The following is a 14,489-nucleotide window of genomic DNA, read 5'->3' on the forward strand; positions in this document are numbered from 1 at the left end:
AGTAGTGTATCTGTTAACCCCAAACTCCTAATTTACCCCTGCACTCACCCATTTCCTTTCTGATAACCATTAAGTTGTTTTCTATGTCTGTGAGTCTGTCTCTACTTTGTCTCCACCTCAGTATATCCCAATTCCTCCTTTAGTTCAGTTCAGTTCAGTTCAGTCACTCAGTCATGTCCGACTCTTTGCGACCCGATGAATCACAGCACGCCAGGCCTCCCTGTCCATCACCAACTCCCGGAGTTCACTCAGACTCACGTCTATCAAGTCAGTGATGCCATCCACCCATCTCATCCTCTGTCGTCCCCTTCTCCTCCTGCCCCCAATCCCTCCCAGCATCAGAGTCTTTTCCAATGAGTCAACTCTTCGCATGAGGTGGCCAAAGTACTGGAGTTTCAGCTTTAGCATCATTCCCTCCAAAGAAATCCCAGAGATGGTCTCCTTCAGAATGGACTGGTTGGATCTCCTTGCAGTCCAAGGGACACTCAGGAGTCTTCTCCAATACCACAGTTCAAAAGCATCAATTCTTCGGCGCTCAGCTTTCTTCACAGTCCAACTCTCACATCCATACATGACCACTGGAAAAACCATAGCCTTAACTAGATGGACCTTTGTTGGCAAAGTAATGTCTCTGCTTTTCAATATGCCATCTAGGTTGATCATAACTTTTCTTCCAAGGAGTAAGTGTCTTTTAATTTCATGGCTTCAGTCACCATCTCTGGCTATTTTCCTTGTGGCTCAGTTTCTAACACCTCCTTGGTGAAACTCATCAAAGACTTACCTATTTTGAAACCCCTGGGTCCTTTCAGTCCTCATCTTAATAAAATTATCTTCTATGTTTCTGTGGTAGAAGTTGGACCACTTCCTTCTGGAAACCCCCACATCTCTTGTGTCCAGAGACAATTTCTCTGACCACTTCTTCTTTATCTTCCTTACTGGTATCTGCTATTTAAATGTTGGCATTTCTTTTCTATATTTCTCCACAAATTCTCCTAGGAAATTGTATGTGCTGATACCTCATAGATCTACATACCCCCTCCCTGCCTTTTATGTATCCATTCTATATTCTCCCCCATATATCCAGTTGCCTTTGAGCATGCTAAGTCAGTGATGTCAGTGGTATCTGACTCTTTGAGACACTATAAACTGTAGCCCTCCAGGCTCCTCTGTCCATGGTATTCTCCAAGCAAGAATGCTGGAGTGGGTTGCCATGCCCTCCTCCAAGGGGTCTTCCTGACCCAGGGATCAAACCCATGTCTCTCATTCTGCATCGGCAGGCAGGTTCTTTACACTAGCGCCACCTGGGCAGACCATCCAGTTGCTTAGTCTCTTATCTATCCTGTAGTCCCAGACAAATCAGGCTCAACACATCCAAAGTAGAGATCACCTAGCTATCAAAATTTCATCCTCTGTCCGTTTTCCTTATTTTAACAAATGCCAGTGCTAGTTCTATGTCAAATGGTTCCTTGCCATCTCTATTTGTATTTATTCTGTTACCTCTGCTGAAATCACACTTTTGTCCCACATGTCTGACTAGGAGAGCTTACTCATCTTCAAGTTTGAACATCACCCCTGTCATGAAGCATTACCAACCTGGTGCAGTAAAAGTAACTACTGCCTCCTAATCCTTAAAGAGATGTCGAGAATAGTACCTGCAGCACTTAACTGTGAATGAGAAGCAGATTCCAGCACAGGGGAAAGCCTTAAGACAAGGAAGAACCACAAGAGTTCTGTGTGGCTGGAGTTAAAGGGATCGTGGCAGGAGAAACAACTGAAGAACTTAGGGTCCTAATCAAGCAGGGTCTCATAGGTTATGGTAAAGACTTGCATTCCATCCTGACTACAATGGGAAGCAAAACATTTTCTAAGGCTAGAAGTGACAGGATCCAAAAATTAGGTTTTAAAATGATCTCCACAGCTAGGGTGTGAATAGATTTCAAGGAAGCAAGATTATTAAAGAGGTTATTAGTAAGTCATTACAGTAATCCAGAGGAAAAACAATGGTCACTTAGGCAGGGGTGGTGGTGGGAATGATGGAGAAGAGAGTCAGCGTTTCTGACAGATTCTCTTTTACAAGCAAACAAATGAGACTATGTTGCTTGATTAAACTAATAATGTTTCAGGATGTTTTATGGTCATTACTGGCTGCATCCTGTGACCATCTGGAGATCAGAATGACCAGCCAAGCCCTGTGTCTTCGCACACACACACAAACAACTTTTACAAAATTCATTGGCATGTTCCTCAAAGTTTGCTGTGTTCTTTGAACTCTCGTGACCTTGGGAAAATGCTTTGCCCACAGAAAACTTTTAAGCCAATGGAGCTTGGACTCTTCTTAAAGGTCACACGGACTCTTGTATGAAAAATGCTATTTTGTACATTTCTGTTCCCTTTGTTGGCTCCAGATTCTACACTTCTGTCATAGGGCAAGCAAAGAATAAAGGGAGATGAGTGCATAAAATGGGTTTCAAGGACAAAAGTATCTGGGCTAGCTCTGAATTCAAAGCTATAGACCCAGTTGCAAAGATACTTCATTATTAAATCAGTTATACAATGTTCATTCCATAAATATTTATTGAGAACTGATTATGGTCTCAGACCCATGCTAGATGTTAGGGATGACAAAGTAATTGCCCAGAAAGGAACCCATTATCAGCCAACAGATGGACACTTTTTGTCAACAATACATCAATTTCCATCCTACAAACACAGATAATTTTTTAAATATCACATAAAAAATAGAAGTATGGCTTTTTTGACTACCAGCTTTATATAATCAAAGGGAAATGAAAAAATAGGCTATTTTCTAATGGATTTACATATCTTGCAAATTTGAATAGTCTAAATTCATGTGGATTGGCTATCTTCCCACTATCCCTATGTCTGCTAATTAGTTATCAGTTTTTTCTTAATCTGTTTCTACAATGGATCTAAAAAGATTTTTCACATTTCTTTTAAAATACAATAGTTGTTGTTGTTCAGTCTCAGTCATATCCGACTGTTCGTGACCCCATGGACTGTAGCACTCCAGGCTTCCCTGTTCACATCTCCTGGATTTTGCTCAAATTTATGTCCATTGAGTCGGTGATGCTATTTAACCATCTCAACCTCTGTCGCCTCCTTCTCCTCCTGCTGTCAAACTTTCCCCTCATCAAGGTGTTTTCTAATGATTCAGTTCTCACATCAGTAGCCAAAGTATTGGAGTTCCAGCTTCAGCATCAGTCCTTCCAATGAATATTCAGGGTTTATTTCCTTTAAGATTGACTGGTTTGATCTCCTTGCAGTCGAAGGTACTCTCAAGAGTCTTCTCCAACACCCTAATACCATAATAGGAAACGTTGAAGATGACAGCATGACAGCATATCTATGTGGGAATAAATTTCCCTGAGAACACCTTGAAATATTATTTTTAAAAAAGCTCTCAATGAGAATATAGCTCTCCATCATAAGGAAGGAAAATCACCCTATTTTATTTCATTGTTGAAAAGTATCTGATCTCTGGGGTTTTAGGGATGACTTGAGTTTGTTCTCCCTGGAAAATGGTCTTATCAGCTAAAATGCTTGCAAGATATTTTCTTAACTATTTGTACTAAGCTGAGACATGATAGCTGAAACATACTTTCAGTGTTTAGTAGCCTAGGTACAAGTGAGCAACATTTTTATGCTGGGTTTGTCTGTGTATCTTCTCTGTTTCTGATTTTTATGGTTACTGTGAAATCTCAAATAGAATAGAATCCTGAAAGTTTTTAGTCATTGGAACTTCCTCACCAATCTTTGTGTTAATTCATCTACTTATTCAGCATATATTCATTCTTTATCATGTGCCAGGTGGTGAAAGAACATAGTGGTGGCAATAAAGTAATAAGCAAGCTGAAAAAATCCTTACCTACATAGGCTTGCACATTGTAGTGGCTGGAAATAGATAGGATAAGAACAGTCCAAAAAATATGTAGTGTGATAAGTGCATGGAGAAAAAATAATCCAAGAAAGGAGATAATGGCATGTTGATTAATAATAGAATGGCAATTATTACAAGAATAATAGAAAGGTGATTATTACAAGAATAAGCCTACCTATCTTATTATCACAGTGGTTTCACAGACTTGAATATATACTTGTTTATTACTTGTAAATGTCTATAATAGCTAGGATATCCTATGGGTTCATATTATATTCAAAACAACTGGTTCTATCTTTTACATATAATCAATCAAATTACATACTGAAATTGTGCTATGATAACAGTAAGAATGAGGTTTTCTTTGTAAATTTCCACTGTGAAACTCGACTGTGGTCAAATTATAACATCTTAGAACTTTGTTTTCATTGCTCTGAAGTGAAAGCTGACTTTTGTTGGCTCTACCAAGTGAAGAATATAATTACCTGGCCCCTGCCAATGTGTATTCATTTGCTTTCCAGTATACACCAACCTGAACCCTACATTTGAGGAACTTTGGTCTTCTATATCAGGTTTGGCTGAGGTTCTAGGGAAGGCAATTCTTGCTTGACATCAGGATAACCTGGAGCAGACCAGAGCCAAGGTGCTTGATAAGATATTCATTTAATTACATTACACATCTCTTTTACAAACATACTAGATTGCTCAGAACTTCCCATAATTTAAAATTCCCAGTAGCTGTTTCCTAATTTTCCAAACTCATTGATCTCACAAACGCTGAAAATACTCTTCAAGGACACGACATTTTGAATAATATTTTCCAATTCTAAATCTGACTAGTCATTCTAAACCCAACTTACAAATTTCATTGCCTTCCTACAACTGAAACCACATCCATGTTTCCTTTTCTTGTTTTCCCCCTAAATAGTGATATGCTGATCAGTGTTTAACAGCTGACTTTCCAAGGTAAGAAGAACAAATTTACAGTGTTTTCCATTTCTGTGGTATAACTCTTCCAGTTGGTGGTGGTGTTTAGTTGCTCAGCTATGTCCGATTCTTTGTGGCCCTCACAACCCCATGGACTGTAGCCCACCAGGCTCCTCTGTCCATGGGATTCTCCAGGCAAGAATACTGGAGTGGGTGGCCACTTGCTTCTCTAGGGAATCTTCTCAATCCAGGGGTCAAACCCATGTCTCCTGCATTGGCAGGTGGGTTCTTTACCACTGAGTCACCTGGGAAGCCCATAATTCTTCTACCAGGGCTGATCTTGAACTATCAGTATGATGTCACTGAATGTGGGGTTGGAAAACACACATTGGTTCTCAAGAGTCAGTTTGCACCAGTTCTGGTGCACCATTGACATGACTTACCTCTTTACATTCCACTGAAAGGTACACAGAATTTGACCTGTGAAAACTTTAACTGTTTCAGGCAGCTTTGGGGATTGTAGTTGAGAAGACTGGGCATAAGATATTTGGATCTGGAATCTAGTTTATAGACAACTGCCCCAGGTACAGTCTTGTTTCATATCAATAATAATTATTATTAATGAAAATTTTATACCTCCGAAGAAAGAACTATAGATTTATTTAAATTACAAATTCCTATCCTACAATACATTCTTAATTGATTAAAAATAATATTCTATCCCCCTATACATTCTTAATTGATTAAAAGAACTATTATTTTTCACTGAGAGGTAAAGACTTTATGAAATTTTGTCCTTGGCATCCTCACATAGAAATACTAGCCAGTTCACCATCAGCTGGCCAGTGCATGATTAACATCAGAAGTATTATAAACATAGGAATATTTAATTATAATGATGGTTGGTTACTTTCATTGTTGAAGGAGAAGAGTGTGTTTTTCTTGAAGATAACTCAAAATGAGCTGTTTTGAAATATTGTATGAAGTCCCCAATTAAAAGTATTTTAAAATTTTGAAAGCTGAGTTTAGAAATAGCAATATTTTAAACTTACAAAATATTACACAGTACATTAAGTTCCACTTCATGCTTGAAATTACACATGATATCATACAAACAAACAAATTTTTTGTCACTGCACAGGTATGCATGATCTTCCATTTGCAGTTTCTTTCTAGCACCCACTCCAGTCCTCTTGCCTGGAAAATCCCATGGATGGAGGAGCCTGGTGGGCTGCAGTCCATGGGGTCGCTAAGAGTTGGACACGACTGAGCGACTTCACTTTCACTTTCTTTCTACATGCCTGAGAGAGAGTAGATAGTTGACAATGACCTTTGAACAAGCATCATTGATAGGTAGCATGAAAACACAAGCAAAATATGCATCTAGAATGTTTCAAGTAGTGAGCTGGCAGTGAAGAAACTGTTCAGAAAATATTTGTTAGGCAATATCACAATTATTAGAAATATATGCGATATTTTTATTTCAACTGTTAATTACTTGAACTATGAATTGGAAATGGACCAAAACATAGTATTTTTGCTTTACATTATATTTTTAGACACATTAATTCATTTGATAATTTCCATCTACACATGTAAAAATATTCTGAAAATGGAAACATTTTAAAATTTAATTTTATTGGCCTATCACCCCTCCAAAATTTAAATGTTTCCCTAAAATTTTTGCATCAAAATCACCAGTTTAAAACTCTTATTGATCTTATCTCAAAGGAAACTGAACTTAATAATAATACTTTTCATTTAAAAAATGTCTGCTCCTGTGATTCTAGAATTTGTATCCCCATTTTACACATGTACACACTGGTGATGTGTGATGAGTTAGAACTCAAGTGTAGATTGTTTTTAACTAAAAATTCAAAGCATTTTATGACACTTGTTGGAAACAACATTTATTTTTGAACCTATTACTGGAGTCTTCCCCCAAATTTTATGGAGACATGAAATTTCCTTTGAATGCTTTTTTCCTTTTACTTTCTTAATTGTTGATGATTCAAAGGTTCCCTTCTTACACTGCATTTTTGTGTGTGTGATGTCTAGTAGAATTCTTCCTACCTTGTTCTCCATATATGTCTTAGTTACACTTGTTTTTTTTGCATTTTCATGAAAATTATGGACCCCGCTTATCACGTTATATACACACACTAGAATTGGAATGAGAGGTGGAAAAGTGTGCTGGAAAGAAGAATAAGGAGAGATATTGAGTGGTTTTACGGGGCATGTCGAGTACAGTGGTCGAGAGATCCACCCCTACAAACTTGGTCTACTCTACTAAGTTGTATCAGACAAAAGAAGGAAAAACAAACAAACAAAAAATAGATGCCTTCTTTCCTCTAATAATTCAGCTCTTAATAGACAAAACTGTTTCACTACAAGTAGCTAATTCCAGCATGAGGCCTCCAAAAATGGGGATGATGTTCCTCACCATTTGAGGTCACTGAAAAATAAATCAACGTTAGAGTTAACAGCAAAGTCCGTGCTTAGCACCATAAAATCTCAAGGCTCTGTGGTGGAAGAATGCAGTTAAATAACACTGGCTGGAAAGAAGGACCAATTTATGCTTTGCTTTTCAATTCTTTCTGATGAGACATTAGACTCATAAATGACCAGACTTCCAGAGACTGCCATTTTAGGGACTGTCAATCAGAAGCAGAATTGAGGATCTAAATGTGTGCATGTCTGGACTCCAAGACTGCTAAAATTGTTCCAGCTGCCAAACAGAGGAAGTTGAATGTTTTGTCAGCATGCAACAGAGGGGTAAATGAGGACAGCCCGGCTGCGTGCACAGCCACAGTTGCCTCTGTATGTTCAGTTCACGTCACAGGTTTCCTTCCCTGCAAGTCAGCTCTATCTTTCCCTCCTTTATGCTTAATAACACTCATATATTTAAATTTAAATGTAAGTTCTTTGTATATTTGTGAATGCATTTAGATGTGTGGTGTTTTTTTTAATCTCTTTTTGAGATAAAGCTTGTTAAGTTTAGAGATCATCTCTTCTTCCCTTATAACTCATGTGATCCGATTTGAAATAATATGAACCATGGAACAGGGCTATGACACAGAACAAAAAGCTTGCTGATTTCCTCAGCTCTCGGCAGGAGTGGTGGGGGTTGGGGCGGGGAGGGCAGTGCATTACTGATTCTAAGGAGCCTAGAGCTTCAGATTTAATGACTTACTACAAGTGATAGGAAACATTCATACAGAAATTCTTATATGAGACCCTCGCCCAGGGCCAACAAACTTCATTTTTTTCCCCTCAGTAGGACAATTAAGAAAAAGGGAAATAGTAAAGAAACTTGCTTCTCTTGATCTTAACTCTGGATGAGGGTGGGAATTCTTTCTTGACAGTATTTAACCTCAAGCTAGCCCCCAATTTGAATTCGGGTCAGAATTGCTACTCAGTGTTGCTCAAAGTGCCCAGCTTAAAATTTTACATCAGGGACTTCCCTGGTGGTCCAGTGGTTAAGACTCCACATTCCAATGCAGGGGGTGAGGGTTTGATTCCTGGTCAGGGAGCTAAGATCCCACATGCCTCATGGCCAAAAAAACAAAGCATAAAACAGAAGAAATATTGTAACAAATTCAATAAAGACTTTAAAAATGGTCCACATTAAAAATTAAAAGTACCATGATACTTAAAAAAAAAATTACATCAAAGCAATCCTAGGTCGGCAATGTTCCCAGGAAGCAGTGATAGAACAAAGTGTATGGTTCTTAAATCCAGGTTTCAAAGAGTTCTCACAGATACATTTCCAAGGAACAGGAACACAACATGAAAAATCTCAAAACATATAACACAAAAGGCCACTCTGAGCAGGAGAAACAAGAAGAAAACAAAATGATATCACCACAGGAGATATCACCACACCAAAATTGCAAAGATGCTAAAATTATAGCTACAGAATATAAGATAATAAGCTTGTTTAATGCATTTAAGATAATTATTTTAAAAGAACAAATAGATTCTAAAAATAAAATATATAATAATTAAAGTTTGAAATTCTGCATTCAGTTGAAAGAGTTTATACACATAGCTGAAAGGTGAATTAGTGTGCGAGATGATTACTTAAGAAATTGTCCAAAAGGAAAAAAAATGTACAGAATTGTGCACAGCTGTGTGTACAATTGCTAGTAGAAAATAAGTTTTTAAAATGTAAAGGAGAATACTCTAGGATTGAGAAAAGATACAAATCTTTACATTCAGGAACATAAGGAACCCCAAGCAAGATGAATGAAATCCACACCTAAGATCAGATCAGATCAGATCAGTCGCTCAGTCGTGTCCGACTCTTTGCGACCCTGTGAATCGCAGCACACCAGGCCTCCCTGTCCATCACCAACTCCCAGAGTTCACTCAGACTCATGTCCATCGAGTCAGTGATGCCATCCAGCCATCTCATCCTCTGTCGTCCCCTTCTCCTCCTGCCCCCAATCTTTCCCAGCATCAGAGTCTTTTCCAGTGAGTTAACTCTTTGCATGAGGTGGCCAAAGTACCGGGGTTTCAGCTTTAGCATCATTCCTTCCAAAGAAATCCCAGGGCTGATCTCCTTCAGAATGGACTGGTTGGATCTCCTTGCAGTCCAAGGGACTCTCAAGAGTCTTCTCCAACACCACAGTTCAAAAGCATCAATTCTTCAGCGCTCAGCCTTCTTCACAGTCCAACTCTCACATCCATACATGACCACAGGAAAAACCATAGCCTTGACTAGACGAACCTTTGTTGGCAAAGTAATGTCTCTGCTTTTGAATATGCTCTCTAGGTTGGTCATAACTTTCCTTCCAAGGAGTAAGCGTCTTTTAATTTCATGGCTTCAGTCACCATCTGTAGTGATTTTGGAGCCCAGAAAAATAAAGTCTGACACTGTTTCCACTGTTTCCCCATCTATTTCCCATGAAGTGATGGGACTGGATGCCATGATCTAAACTCATAGTTAAACTGCAGAAAAGAACAATTGCACCAAGAACAAAAGAGAATGGGAAGTCTAAATAGGACTCTGAAAACCAGATGCATTTAGCAGAACTCAAGAAGCTTCCTACTCTAAAATGACAGTCATTGTCATCTATACATGCTCAGTTGTGTCCAGCTCTTGCAACCCCATGGACTGTAGCCTGCCAGGGTCTGCTGCCCATGGAATTTTCCAGGCAAGAATACTGGAGTGTGTTGCCATTCCCTTCTCCAGGGAATCTTTCTGACTCAGGGATAGAACCAGGGTCTCTTGCATTGGCAGGTGATTTCTTTACTGTCTGAGCTACAAGGGAATCCCCCAAAATGACAGTAGAGAAAGCAAAAAGAGCAACAGAGTATATATCCCTCAAAGTTACTAGTATTCTCAACATTGCTAAGATCTCATCATTTTGGAAGTGGGAGTCAAGTTGGGCCTAAAAAAGAAGGACCTAGTCACCCAGAGCCTTACAGCCAGAGGACTGCTCTTCTTGCTCTAGCAGAACCCTGGAGGTTTATTCCCTAGAGAGACTAGAACAGTGTTTTTCTTGACTGGAGGGTTTCAGGGCACAGCTGAGGGCAGAACTGGCTACCACCCTGAAAACAGAAGGATTAAATGAAATGTTTACAAACTGGCTGCTGAGATACCATCAACCCCCACCAGCCTCCTGACTCTGAAACATTAGCAGTCAGGTTTCAAAGGCAAGGAAGGAGAAAGGAAGAATCTCTTCTGGGGAATCTTCCAGGTCTCATTAAAAAAAAAAAAAAAAACAATAGGCAAGATGACAGGGATTCCCTAATAAAATGGTTTAGACAAAACATTTTAAAATAAGCTCGCAGTCAATAAGCCCCAGACATGAAAACGGAACTCAGAACATATTGTTAATGCCCCATCCTTAAATGAGAGTGAGAGGCCAAGGATCACTATGAGATACTGAAGAATATGAGAGTCACCCAAGCCAACAAAACAGAAAAGAGCATTTCCAAGAAAACAGAGATCACACAAAGAGGAGGAAAATATTTTACAGTTGTTAAAAAGATAGATAAATAAGATGGTGTAGCCATAAAAGAATCTGAGTCTTTAGTAAAAGAACAGATGAGGAAAAGGAACTGTATAAGAAAAACCACCCTGTTTTTTTCTCTCCTGTGTCTCTCCTTTACTACTCACAGAGAATACTCACTTTTGATATTCTGATCACCAAACATGTGGAGGTTTTCCTCTACATCAGGCAACTCTCCATGACTTCAACTGGGTGTCCTATAGTTTAACTTCATACTGCCTGGAGATAGTGTCAGATGCCACAGGTTAAAAACTCAGTTCCACAAGATTGCCCCACCCCTCTTCATCTGTCAATCACAAGTAGTAGGTCCCTAGGTTACTTCTGTCCAGTTTGGCTACAAAATAGAAGTTCCCGTGATCCCCTTTTCAGGCTTGATTATTTCACTAGAGCAGCTCACAGAACTCAGGGGAACACTTACTTCTGTTTACCATATATGAAAGGATATGATAAAGGATGCAGATGAACAGCCATATGAAGACGTACACAGCGGGAGGGCTTGGAGTGTCTGAGAGTGGGACCATCTGTCCCCATAGGAGTCGGGGTACACTACCCTCCCGGTGTGGATTTGTTCACCAACTTGGAAGTTCTCTGAACCCATACTACTGGGATTTCTATGGAGGCTTCTTTACATGAAAGTGTAAGTGAAGTCACTCAGTCGTATCCGACTCTTTGTGACCCCACGGACTGTACCTTCCAGGCTCTTCCATCCATGGGATTTTCCAGGCAAGAATACTGGAGTGGGTTGCCATTTCCTTCTCCAGGGGATCTTCCCAACCCAGGGATCGAACCCAGGTCTCCTGCATTGCAGGCAGACTCTTCACCATCTGAGCCACAAGGGAAGCTCTTCTTTACATAGGCATGATCAATTAACTCCATTTTCAGCCTCTTTGCCCTCTCTAGAGAAGTAAGGGGACAGGGCTGAAAGCTCTAAGCTTCCAACCGTGGCTTTGTCTTTCCCAGTGTCACCACATAGAACAAAACATGCTTTAATCATTTAGAAAATTACAAGGGTTCTAGGAGTTCTGTGCCAGGAACAAGGGGCAAAGACTAATATATATACATTTCTTTTATCTCATAGAAGCCACTGGAAATTATAGACATGATAGAAATTAGAAGGACTTAAAGACAGAATTAAGACAATGAATGTCCCAGAAAGTATAGCAAAAAGGCAAAGTGATTTATTTAAAAATGAGAGAAAATTGTTAAAAAGTTAGAACACCAGCCCATCACATTCAAAGTTCAAATTAAGAATAGATAGTCATCAAAAAATTAATTCAGTAACATTTTATAGAGCAGGCGTTCATGAATTTTTAGCATGAAAGGGCTCACTGAGTGCTCAGCACATGGATAAAAATAAACCCACACCGAGACACGGTTGTGAAATTTCAAAACACTGCAGACAAAGAGCTTCCACAGAGGGTGAAAAGCAGGTTACAAAGGATAAAGAATCAGAGTGGCATCAGGTGTCTGAAAAGCAACACTGGAAGCCAGACGGTAGTGAAATAGTGCCTTCAAAATCCTGAGGTAAAATTTTTTCCAACCTAGAATTCTATACTCTGTCAAACTAGCAACATTGGGAAGGGAAACACAGGGGTTTCTAAGACAGGAGTAATGTTTTATCTTTTAGGCTTGCTGGAGAGTACATATTACTCTTTAAGTCATACAGGTGAGTTCTATATACTATTTAAACTAATCTAGCACATTGTCAAAAGGAATAATTTTTAAAAATTAGCAACTAATGTTAATATTTGAACAAAATGTTAGAATTCGATGGAGTCAAATGCTGGGTACATGGATGTTGGTTATGTTATTCTCTGTAATTTCTTGTATATTTAATATATATTATGATAAAATAGATTTTTAAATTTATTTAAAGAATAAAGGTTTGGAGGGGAGATAATGTGGAAAAAGAGAGAATGAGTAATAGCTCACTAAAAGAACATTCTCTCTGTCCAAGATTATAAAAAGACTTCCTCATGGTAGGCTCTGATCTTTATTACCTTATCTTTGTCATTTTTATTTTATCTGCTGAGGACCTTATGAATCCCAAGCAAATGGACTCAGTGAATAGTCTATTCCACGTACAAACCACAACATAATCCTATCTGTCAACTTAAAGATCTCTTGGCTTTTTACATATGCTAATTCAAACTGCATGTTGATGCCTTTCTTCTTCTGATATTCTACACTAGAAACAGGAAGGCTGTCATGATCCATCCAGTGCTGTCATTATGTTCTTAGAGTTGACTACCTTGTATGGATGAGCTGGGCTCTAACCACTTGGTAGTAAGTTTCTTAGTAAGTTTCTATCTTCTTTTCCAGTATCCTCATTAGTATATTGATAATAGCGTCTGGTTTATAGAGGTTTTCTGAGGATTCATGTTAGCTATTATTTATTATCATTATTTACAAATGGCAGAGTTGTATTGTCATTTAAAAAAAGTGGTCATCATAGTTCTCTAATACTGTTACATAAATGCATAATGAACATTTTTACTTCAAGGCTAGATGTAAACATAGTCACATTGCAGAGAGACAATAAAGTTATCCTAAAATGAATATAAATATGACAACACTAAAGATCAGTGTACAACAGTACTAAAAGGGTGCCAGAAATACAGAGCTGTTCATTAGTTTTGAAAGAATTTTGTTGGCATGGAGTTTTGAGTTTTTTTCCCCCAATGAATACTCTCAACCCTTCTTACAGTGCAAGGTAGTTGAAGGATAGCTAAGAACTTTTGGTTTGCTAAAAAATATATTACCAAAAAGGACAAAATGAATGAAGATGGCCTTGTCTCCTTGGAAACCAGTTCAGTTCAGTTCAGTTGCTCAGTTGTGTCCGACTCTTTGCGATCCCATGGACTGCAGCACACCAGGCTTTCCTGTCCATCACCAGCTCCTGGAGTTTGCTCAAACTCATGTCCATTGAGTTGGTGATTCCATCCTACCATCTCATCCACTGTCATCCCCTTCTCCTCCTGCCTTTAATCTTTCCCAGGATCAGGGTCTTTTTCAATGAGTTAGTTCTTTTTCAGTGAATCAGGTCTTTTTCTGACAATGAGTCAGGTCTTTTTCAATGAGTCAATTCTTCATCAGATGGCCAAAGTATTGTAGCTTCAGCTTCAGCATCAGTCCTTCCAATGAATATTCAGGATTGATTTACTTTAGGATTGACTGGTTTGATTTCCTTGCAGTCCAAACCAAAATCATAATTATTTCTACCAAACAAGTATGGTTTGGCTGAAGTCTTAAAAAAGTAGGGTAGCTTAAATACTAAATTTCCTAGCCAGTGGTTGCTCATAACAGGTTGAAAAGATCACAAGACTGATCAAAAATAATATTAAATGCAGCATTTAAAAGATCAAGTAAACTTCATATAAACACATTGGTAGTATTAAAATTTGTCATGAGTTCATGTTGTCTTAATTTTAACTTATAATTTCTGCCCTTTGACTGTCAGTAAAGCATTCCCGAATTAACTCTAAAATTATAATGTTGTTTAAACTTGAAAACGTATATAGTATATCAACCTGAAGGCATCAATTATAGAGTTCAACATTAGTGAATTTTGGTGCTAAATCTGGAATAATTTGGTTATGATCCTGATTACATCAGAGGACAAGATTAAATGAACTCTTGTCCTT

The 14,489-nt window shown here is 38.5% G+C and overlaps 1 long non-coding RNA gene across 1 annotated transcript in view; it reads right to left on the minus strand.

Moving 5' to 3' along the window:
* Window positions 1-2,546: 2,546 nt before the first annotated feature.
* The window catches only part of LOC139184228 (uncharacterized), a 28,935-nt gene continuing 16,992 nt past the window's right edge, over window positions 2,547-14,489 (minus strand). Inside the window, exons 3-4 of the long non-coding RNA XR_011567802.1 lie at window positions 10,966-11,064; window positions 2,547-6,126 (exon numbers count right to left, since the gene is read on the minus strand). This is a non-coding gene — a long non-coding RNA (uncharacterized lncRNA). The remainder of the gene's footprint in view (window positions 6,127-10,965; window positions 11,065-14,489) is intronic.

This window comes from Bos indicus, chromosome 7 (genome assembly GCF_029378745.1).
Source record: "Bos indicus isolate NIAB-ARS_2022 breed Sahiwal x Tharparkar chromosome 7, NIAB-ARS_B.indTharparkar_mat_pri_1.0, whole genome shotgun sequence".
Taxonomy (NCBI): domain Eukaryota; kingdom Metazoa; phylum Chordata; class Mammalia; order Artiodactyla; family Bovidae; genus Bos; species Bos indicus.